The sequence below is a fragment of the Aquila chrysaetos genome, chromosome 7, assembly GCF_900496995.4.
Source record: "Aquila chrysaetos chrysaetos chromosome 7, bAquChr1.4, whole genome shotgun sequence".
NCBI classification, from domain to species: Eukaryota; Metazoa; Chordata; class Aves; order Accipitriformes; family Accipitridae; genus Aquila; species Aquila chrysaetos.
Genome location: NC_044010.1, coordinates 1,020,312 through 1,027,253, shown reverse-complemented (window position 1 = coordinate 1,027,253; position 6,942 = coordinate 1,020,312). Strand labels below are relative to the sequence as shown.

The 6,942-nt window shown below is 48.8% G+C and overlaps 1 long non-coding RNA gene across 1 annotated transcript; it reads left to right on the top strand.

Annotated features, from left to right (window-relative positions):
* Positions 1 to 4,377: 4,377 nt before the first annotated feature.
* Positions 4,378 to 6,274, top strand: LOC115343920. Its single transcript, XR_003924335.1, has 2 exons — positions 4,378 to 5,642; positions 5,727 to 6,274. It is a non-coding gene; the product is annotated as an uncharacterized LOC115343920 (long non-coding RNA).
* The last annotated feature ends 668 nt before the right edge of the window (positions 6,275 to 6,942 follow it).

Here is a 6,942-nt window from a genome sequence, read left to right as displayed (position 1 = left end):
GAGGAAGCAAGAAAGTAATTTCCTCAGATCCTCAGAAACAATCAAACTTTTCATCATAAAGCGATGAGGAAAGACTGTGACTGACCCTGGGAAAAAACAGAAGGAAAGAGCAGAGGCAGCACTGAGCAGTAAAGCAACCTGCCACTGCATCAGGAATGGACACGGATGACAAACGGACACACGGTACCAAACCTGAGCACGGCGGGATGCCCGGAACAGGTCGTGCCAACTTTGGACAGGCACCTGAGTGGGCTGAGTCTGTTGTTCTTCGTCAGGCCTCCCGTGAGCTCCCACGCTAACGAACCAGGCTGATCCCAGCTTCCCCGTGTCGGAACGTTTGAGCCTTGCGCGTGCTCTTGTAAGCGTGTTTGGGAGAGTCAACAGGTGTTTCGCGTGTTTGGGAGTAACGTCGGTGTGTGTTTGGGCGTATCGGCGCGGGGCTGCGGTCGTGTTAAGGCTTATGGTCGCTGGGAGGTCGGGGCGTGGGAGGACGGCGCTGCCGGGGGTCTGGGTTTGTGTGAGATGCAGTGCCATTGTGTGTCAACAGGCGTGCGCACGGCTGAGCCCCCCGGCTTTTGTCCCCTTCACGTACACGGGGCTTTATGTCAGAGATTATCCAGGCTTCCGTCACGTTCTCCAGCCTTTTCATCTCTAGCCCTCCCGGGACTGGTACAAATGATCTGTGCAAAGCTCGCTCAGCGAGCCCTCGCACACGCATCCCAAGAAACCACCTGTACAGACGTGGCCGGGGACACGGCGGTGCGGCACGAGCCGGCGTGCGGCTTGCCTTGCTCTCTGCGCTTCTCCTCCTGCCTTCTCACCCTGGGGGCAGCGGAGGGTGGAAAGCTCTGGAAGGGGCTACATCAGCCACATGGGCTCTTTCTGACCTTTTCAAATCCTGACGAATGTGTTTAGTATAATTGGGAAGCACAAAACAGATGAGAAATTTCAACCGGGGAAAGGTCAGTTAAAGGGCGAAAATCCAAATGACGCAAACACTGAAAATCCCCCTGAAGAGCAAAACTATGGAAGGAAGCAAAAGGAGCCGGAGATAGGCAAGAGGACAAGGAGGAGGATGTCGTAGGGACCAGGGAAACCCTGGGAGATGGGGGGGGGGGGGAGTCAGGAAAGCCATCGAGGTGATGGGAACAGCGAGCGCAAGGCCTGATGTCACTCTCTTACGTGATAGAAAGGGAACAGCTTGTTTGGAGCACAGGTTTAGACAAGCAGAGCGGGAACTGGAGGTACTCTGGATGGGGTGGGCTCAAAGGAAAGCTAACGTAAAATTACAGGGAAATTTGAGGGGAGAGATGGAATCAGGTGGGCTGATGGAGGAGCAGTTGGGTAGCTGTGGAAAGATGACATGAGAGTGACGCTCAGTCTAAAGTATTACTCTGAAGGTGTTAAGACGAGGGTGATGTGGTGATGGAAAGAAGATGGAAATGTAAAAATTATCTCAGTTTGGCCAGGATTTGGACCAGGATCTGTGTATGTCATGTGAGGACAATGAAGTACCTCCTTGCCTGGCCATACCTGGGAAGGGTATGAGGCTTTTATTTCTGTCTGGCAGAGTCACTTTTAAATCATCACGTACAGATCATTTACACCCAAGAGTCCTGAGGCCAAGCAGCCCACTGCTGCTGTTTTTAGCATTGTTTCCTAAGGGCAGAGAGACCCATGTGGTTGCCCTGCTATCTGCAGAACTTTGTCTGTCTGTCTGTCTGCTAGTTGCCATAGGTTTGACAAAAGAACCAGAGTCTAAAAGGTAAATAAGCTCCAGTAAGTTGTATAAAAACCGACAGCCTGACAGAGGAGAGAGATGCTCTCGGTGCCTGTACTGGAAGAGAGCCCGCAGCCATGCTGCTGGGCAAAACCCCACAGGTCGGAGCAGGACAGCCAGCAGGCCAAAAGAATTAAGCAGAAAATATTGGGAAAGCTGTGCATGTTAGAGAGGGGTGGAGGAGGAGCCCAGCGACATAGGGTATAGACCAAGGGGAAGGGACTCACGGATGCGGCAGACTGTGGAAAGCGTGTCATGAAGATACCCTGGTTGAAGGTACAGTCGTGGGAAGTACAGAACATATAGGAAACAAGTCCATAGAGAACCCGATTTCCTCAGCCCTGTTGCTCACTGAACAACTGGTTAATAAGCTCTGGAATATCAGAGACATCCCAGAAGACTGGAAGAGAGCTATGCCCTGCCAGTATTTGTAAAGAGCAAACAGAAGACCTGAAAGTTTCTAGGCAAAGCAACAAAGAGCTGATATGAGATTCTCCAGTTAATGCCAATCAGCCCGATTTGGAGGAAACCGATTTTGCTGCATAAACTTGTTTTGTTCTTGTCAGTCTTTGATGTGACTACAGGTTTGTTTGGAAAAGGTGACGCCTTAGATCTATCCAGGCTTCTGGAAGCATTAATACCCCAAAGCATGCTGATGAGAGAAAAATAGCATTATGCAATATTAACAGAGCAGGAGGTTAAGTGAGCTGGTTAACTCCTTTTAACGACCTGCAAACACAAAGGAGGTCATCCCTGGAAGCCCACCGTTGAGTGGCAGTGTTTCTATGTGGATGCCCAGGAACAAGTCCTGGGTCAGGTATGACTCACCATTTTATTCAGTGCTTGATGAGCAGATATAGCTCATTCTGACACAATTTACTGGGGACACAAATATTGTTAGAGTGTTAAAAATAATGAGGATGGGACCAGCACAGAATGACCTACTGCATTTGGTAAGGTGGTCGTTCTCATGAAACTTCTTACAGGATAGTCGAGAGCTCATTGTACAGGCATGAGCAGGAAAAAACGTCCGAATCTACAAAGAACAACTTCCAGTCCTGAAAAGAGGTGATCTGAAAAGGATTTAGGGACCGTAACGGGCAGAAAACCCAACATAAGGCCAGTGGGCCAGGCTGCAGCAATGGATCTGGAGTGATCCCTGGCTGTGCAAAGACAGAAGTAAGGAAGCAAAGTGAGGAGATGATTAAACCTCTCTCTGTGTCTGGGTAAGTCCCATGCTGGAAAACTGTACACTGCTTCATGCTCCATATTTTAAAAATAACTTTGAATCAAAGGTGATCCGAAGGCTGGAGATCTCAGTAATTTAAAGAGGTCAACCTGTTTAATGTATCAAAAAGCAGAATGAGACATGATTTGCTTGCAGTATCACTTCCTTCCTAGGGGAAAGTCTACCAGGTATTCTGGCAGAGAATAACACGAGCCAGTCACTGGAGAGTGATTAATCACAGGAACAAACTACCAAGTGAAGTGCAAGATCCTCTCTCTTCTGGAGTCTTTGAATCACGACCAAAGGCCTGTCTGGAAGACAGTTCCTGGTCTGCAAAATCCTGAGGGCTGTGAGAGCAGATCGGAGGAAGAGTTACCGTGCAGTTACTCACTTTTTAATCTCCTCTGTAAGCGGCTGATATTGGGCTGTCTTTAGGCATAACCAGGTATGGGTCTTAGGACCCTGTGTGCATTAGCCCAGCACAAGTTCTAGGGTTAAAAGCCTTCTGGATCGTGTTGGTATCCAAGCGATTCACCCCAGCCTCCTTTGTCCTTACAGTGTTTTTGTCTCGGAGTCTGTGTTACACACAGTTGTGAAAAATCAGAAGATGTGACCCTAGCTATGTTTGGAGAAGGGCTGGGGAAAAAATATCATCAGCGCTTTGACAAGTTATTTGGATTCTGCGGTGGTGAAGAGAGAAACAACCTAGAATGAGACAGTACAGCTCTCCAGGCTTTAAAGTGGGACAGTGAGCGCATAGGAAAGAAGGTGGATCTACAGTACAAAGAGAATGGAGGTTTCTTTCTGGAAAGATCAGAGCGAGATCAGAAGAAAGAGATGGTGCCAGGGGTGGTTACAGTGAGAATTAGAAATCCCAAACATTCAGAAATAACAACGCAGAACCTCCCCGTGTCACGAGATTTATCGTAAAATTATGAAATGTTGTAAAGCCTTGCTTTCATCTGCATTCTTCGCCTCCTACTTCCGACTCTTTAGGTTACATGAAAATCACATTTCACAGTCTCCCTGTGACCATAAAGGTAGGCGTTTGCTTTGTGAACAAAGTGAAAGCATGGGAGTTAATGACTCCAGGAGTCTGGAATTTAATCTCAACACCCGGCACCCCGATCTAGGGACGAGGCAGAGACTTTGCTAAGTTATGGGGATGTCACTGTGCACTCTCACAGGGGTTTGCGTCTTTTAGGAAGACGATGACCTTCTCATTCGGATCGCTCAGGATCCGATTCATTCAAAGAACTTTCTGGTCTTTGCCCTTGTTTTAGCTCTATGCAGGACAAAGAAGGAGCAGACAAAAACGTGGGGACTCGGCACAGAGGATGTAGGACCTCAGGATCGGAGTGGAGGAGGAGGACAGAGAGAGCACCATGTAGCTAGGATGCTCCGGCTGCCTGGCTTTATCTGGCTAATAATGAAAGGCAGCAAGCGTGTCAGAGAGTGTGAGAGAAACAGATCGATAGAGAGATAAAACTGAGATGGAAGGAGCTGGCGAGGGGGTGGGGAAGAGAGTAATAAAACACTACGAATCAGCAGGGTTACGTCTGAACTTGATTTGAATGCGCTCTGCGCTGGTGTAAGTGAATACAGCAGGTGTAAGGCTATGGTGAATCAGACCTAAATACAGAAACAGAGAGGGAAAAGTAGGAAGGAGATACTCCTCTTATTAATACTGCCCTGTAACCTGCCTTCACAGCTCTGACCCAACCTTACAAGCCCTGCTTCTCCTTTAATCCTGATATATGAAGAAGCCCAGGCTTTGCTAGCTCTGAGAATACAGATTCATAGCCTTTCCCTGCTTCCCTGGGCCACCGTGATCTTCAGCCTGTCCTGAAGACGTGTCTGTTGGGTAAAATGTGTCTCGGTCACGTTTTACCTGACCGAGTGCAGGAGATGCTCCTTACCACCTCCTTCACCGAGGACCCGGGGCAGGACAGCTTCTGACAATGCCCTGAACCGGTGGCTCCGGGGCACTTTTCTAGGAGAGATGATTGACTGCGCCCACGCCAACGGAAGCTGACCAGAGAAACCTCTTTGTTCAGCTCCAGATTTCTGAGCCAAATGAGACTGAGACATCCCAAAGCTAAGGGGACATCAGAGCACGTGAATGAAAACGTGCTCTACCGGCACAGGACTGAGGGTCTGGGTGCCTTCCCCTGTCAGGGCACCTCTTTGCCTCCCTGGCCCAGGCACTCAGAGGTGTTTGGCTCCTTCTGCCTGGAATTAGTTTTGAGTGACGTCCACTTAATTCTAGTGGCATGGCCACTAGCGTTAGAAGTTCAGTTTTCCACACCGACCACCGCTGTCTGCACTGCTCCCTCCTTCTGTCAGTAGCCTCAGCGTGGAGACCAAGCACTGAAGGGTCTCAGGGACTGAAGGGACCCTGAGAAGGGGTAGGGACAATACATGTGGCTGTTCAAATGAGCTCGGAGCAGCCTCTCACTGGGAGACGCCATGACCTAACTCCCCAGGGCAGCCACGGGTTGTATCTTCCAGCTCTACAATTGCGTTTGGAGCAGTACAGTACCCCAAAGGAGCCTTCTCCACGACTCAGCCACAGCAGCTGCGTGAGAAGAACTGGAGTCAAAGCAAGTGATGAGAAGAGAGCTGCTGATACTGGTAAGTAAAACCTTAACAAACTTAGACTTTACCCAGACAAAGATTTCAAGATGTTATGTTTATTTCAAGATGTTATGCTTACAGAAGCCTGGCAAGGTGCAAGTCAACTGCCTTTAATACCTGCGAAACTGACCGAGCTGAAGACCGATTCCCTTGCGGGCAACCACGTGCTGGAGTGCAAACTTACCTTGACAGCGCTAAGATTTTAACACGCTAAAACTGTGTTGCCTGCACAGACTATATTGGGCTCCCATCAATTTGTTGCCTCCTTTGCTTTCAGGGAAAAACCTCCCTGACTTCGAAAGAAGCCAGCCATGAGGAAGTTGGTGCCGGATTGGAAACTCTTGGCCAAAGAGCTTAATGCTGCTTATTGAAAGGAGTGTTTGCGGACTGCGCTCCTCCCAGTCCCCCTCGCAACTCACCTCCACCCTCCACATGATTTATACAAGACAAGAAGAGCGATGAAGGTTTTTTCCAAAATGACCCTCACTTTTTAGTCCCATCGTCATAAAAACAGCTCTTTCACCTAAAACGGGGAAGCGTGCCCTCGGTGATGCCTCCTGATCGCATTACACTGACTCATTTGCCCACGAATTGATACTTAAAGCATACCATAAACATTTCTATCCTTGTGGAGTGTTTAAACTACCTTTTTATGGCCATACCCTGCCTGCATCAGGGACGCATTTCTTGACAAGTGCGATGGTTAATGATTCAGCAGATAGTAAAGCAATTTTTTTCGTCAAAATTAATGCAGTAGAGGAGGGGGTGCACACAGGGATTTAAAAAATGCATAGTTTAAATACATAAGTACGGTGCTTTGCAACATAAGATTTCTTACATTTACATATCCCCCAAACGCCGCCCAAAATAGCGAGATCTTAATGGTGTGAAAGCCGAGCAAAGACGAGAGCGACGTGTAGGCACACGCAAGGTATTCTGTGCACCTCTTTTAATTCTGGAGTGGTCCTTACAGAACATAATACTGAAATACGAAGAACGCTGTGCCATATAGCGGCGTTATGTTTTCTCACCAGTTATTTTGACGTAAACTTTGCAGGGGTAAAGAGTATTCACTGAAATGTACGGGAAGAGCCATAAATACGTGGATATTCGCGTGGCGCCCGTCACTGTTAGGCACATTTTGCGGGGAGTTTTTGATGGAAGGCGGGTGGCAAAAGAAGACGAGACCAGCGCGTAGGTGCCGTCGGCGAGCAGGACGAGGCTGGAAAAAAAGCGGTGGGAAAAGGCGAAGGCGAGGGCTGGCCGTTGACCTGTGACCAGCGTGGCCGGAGCCGGT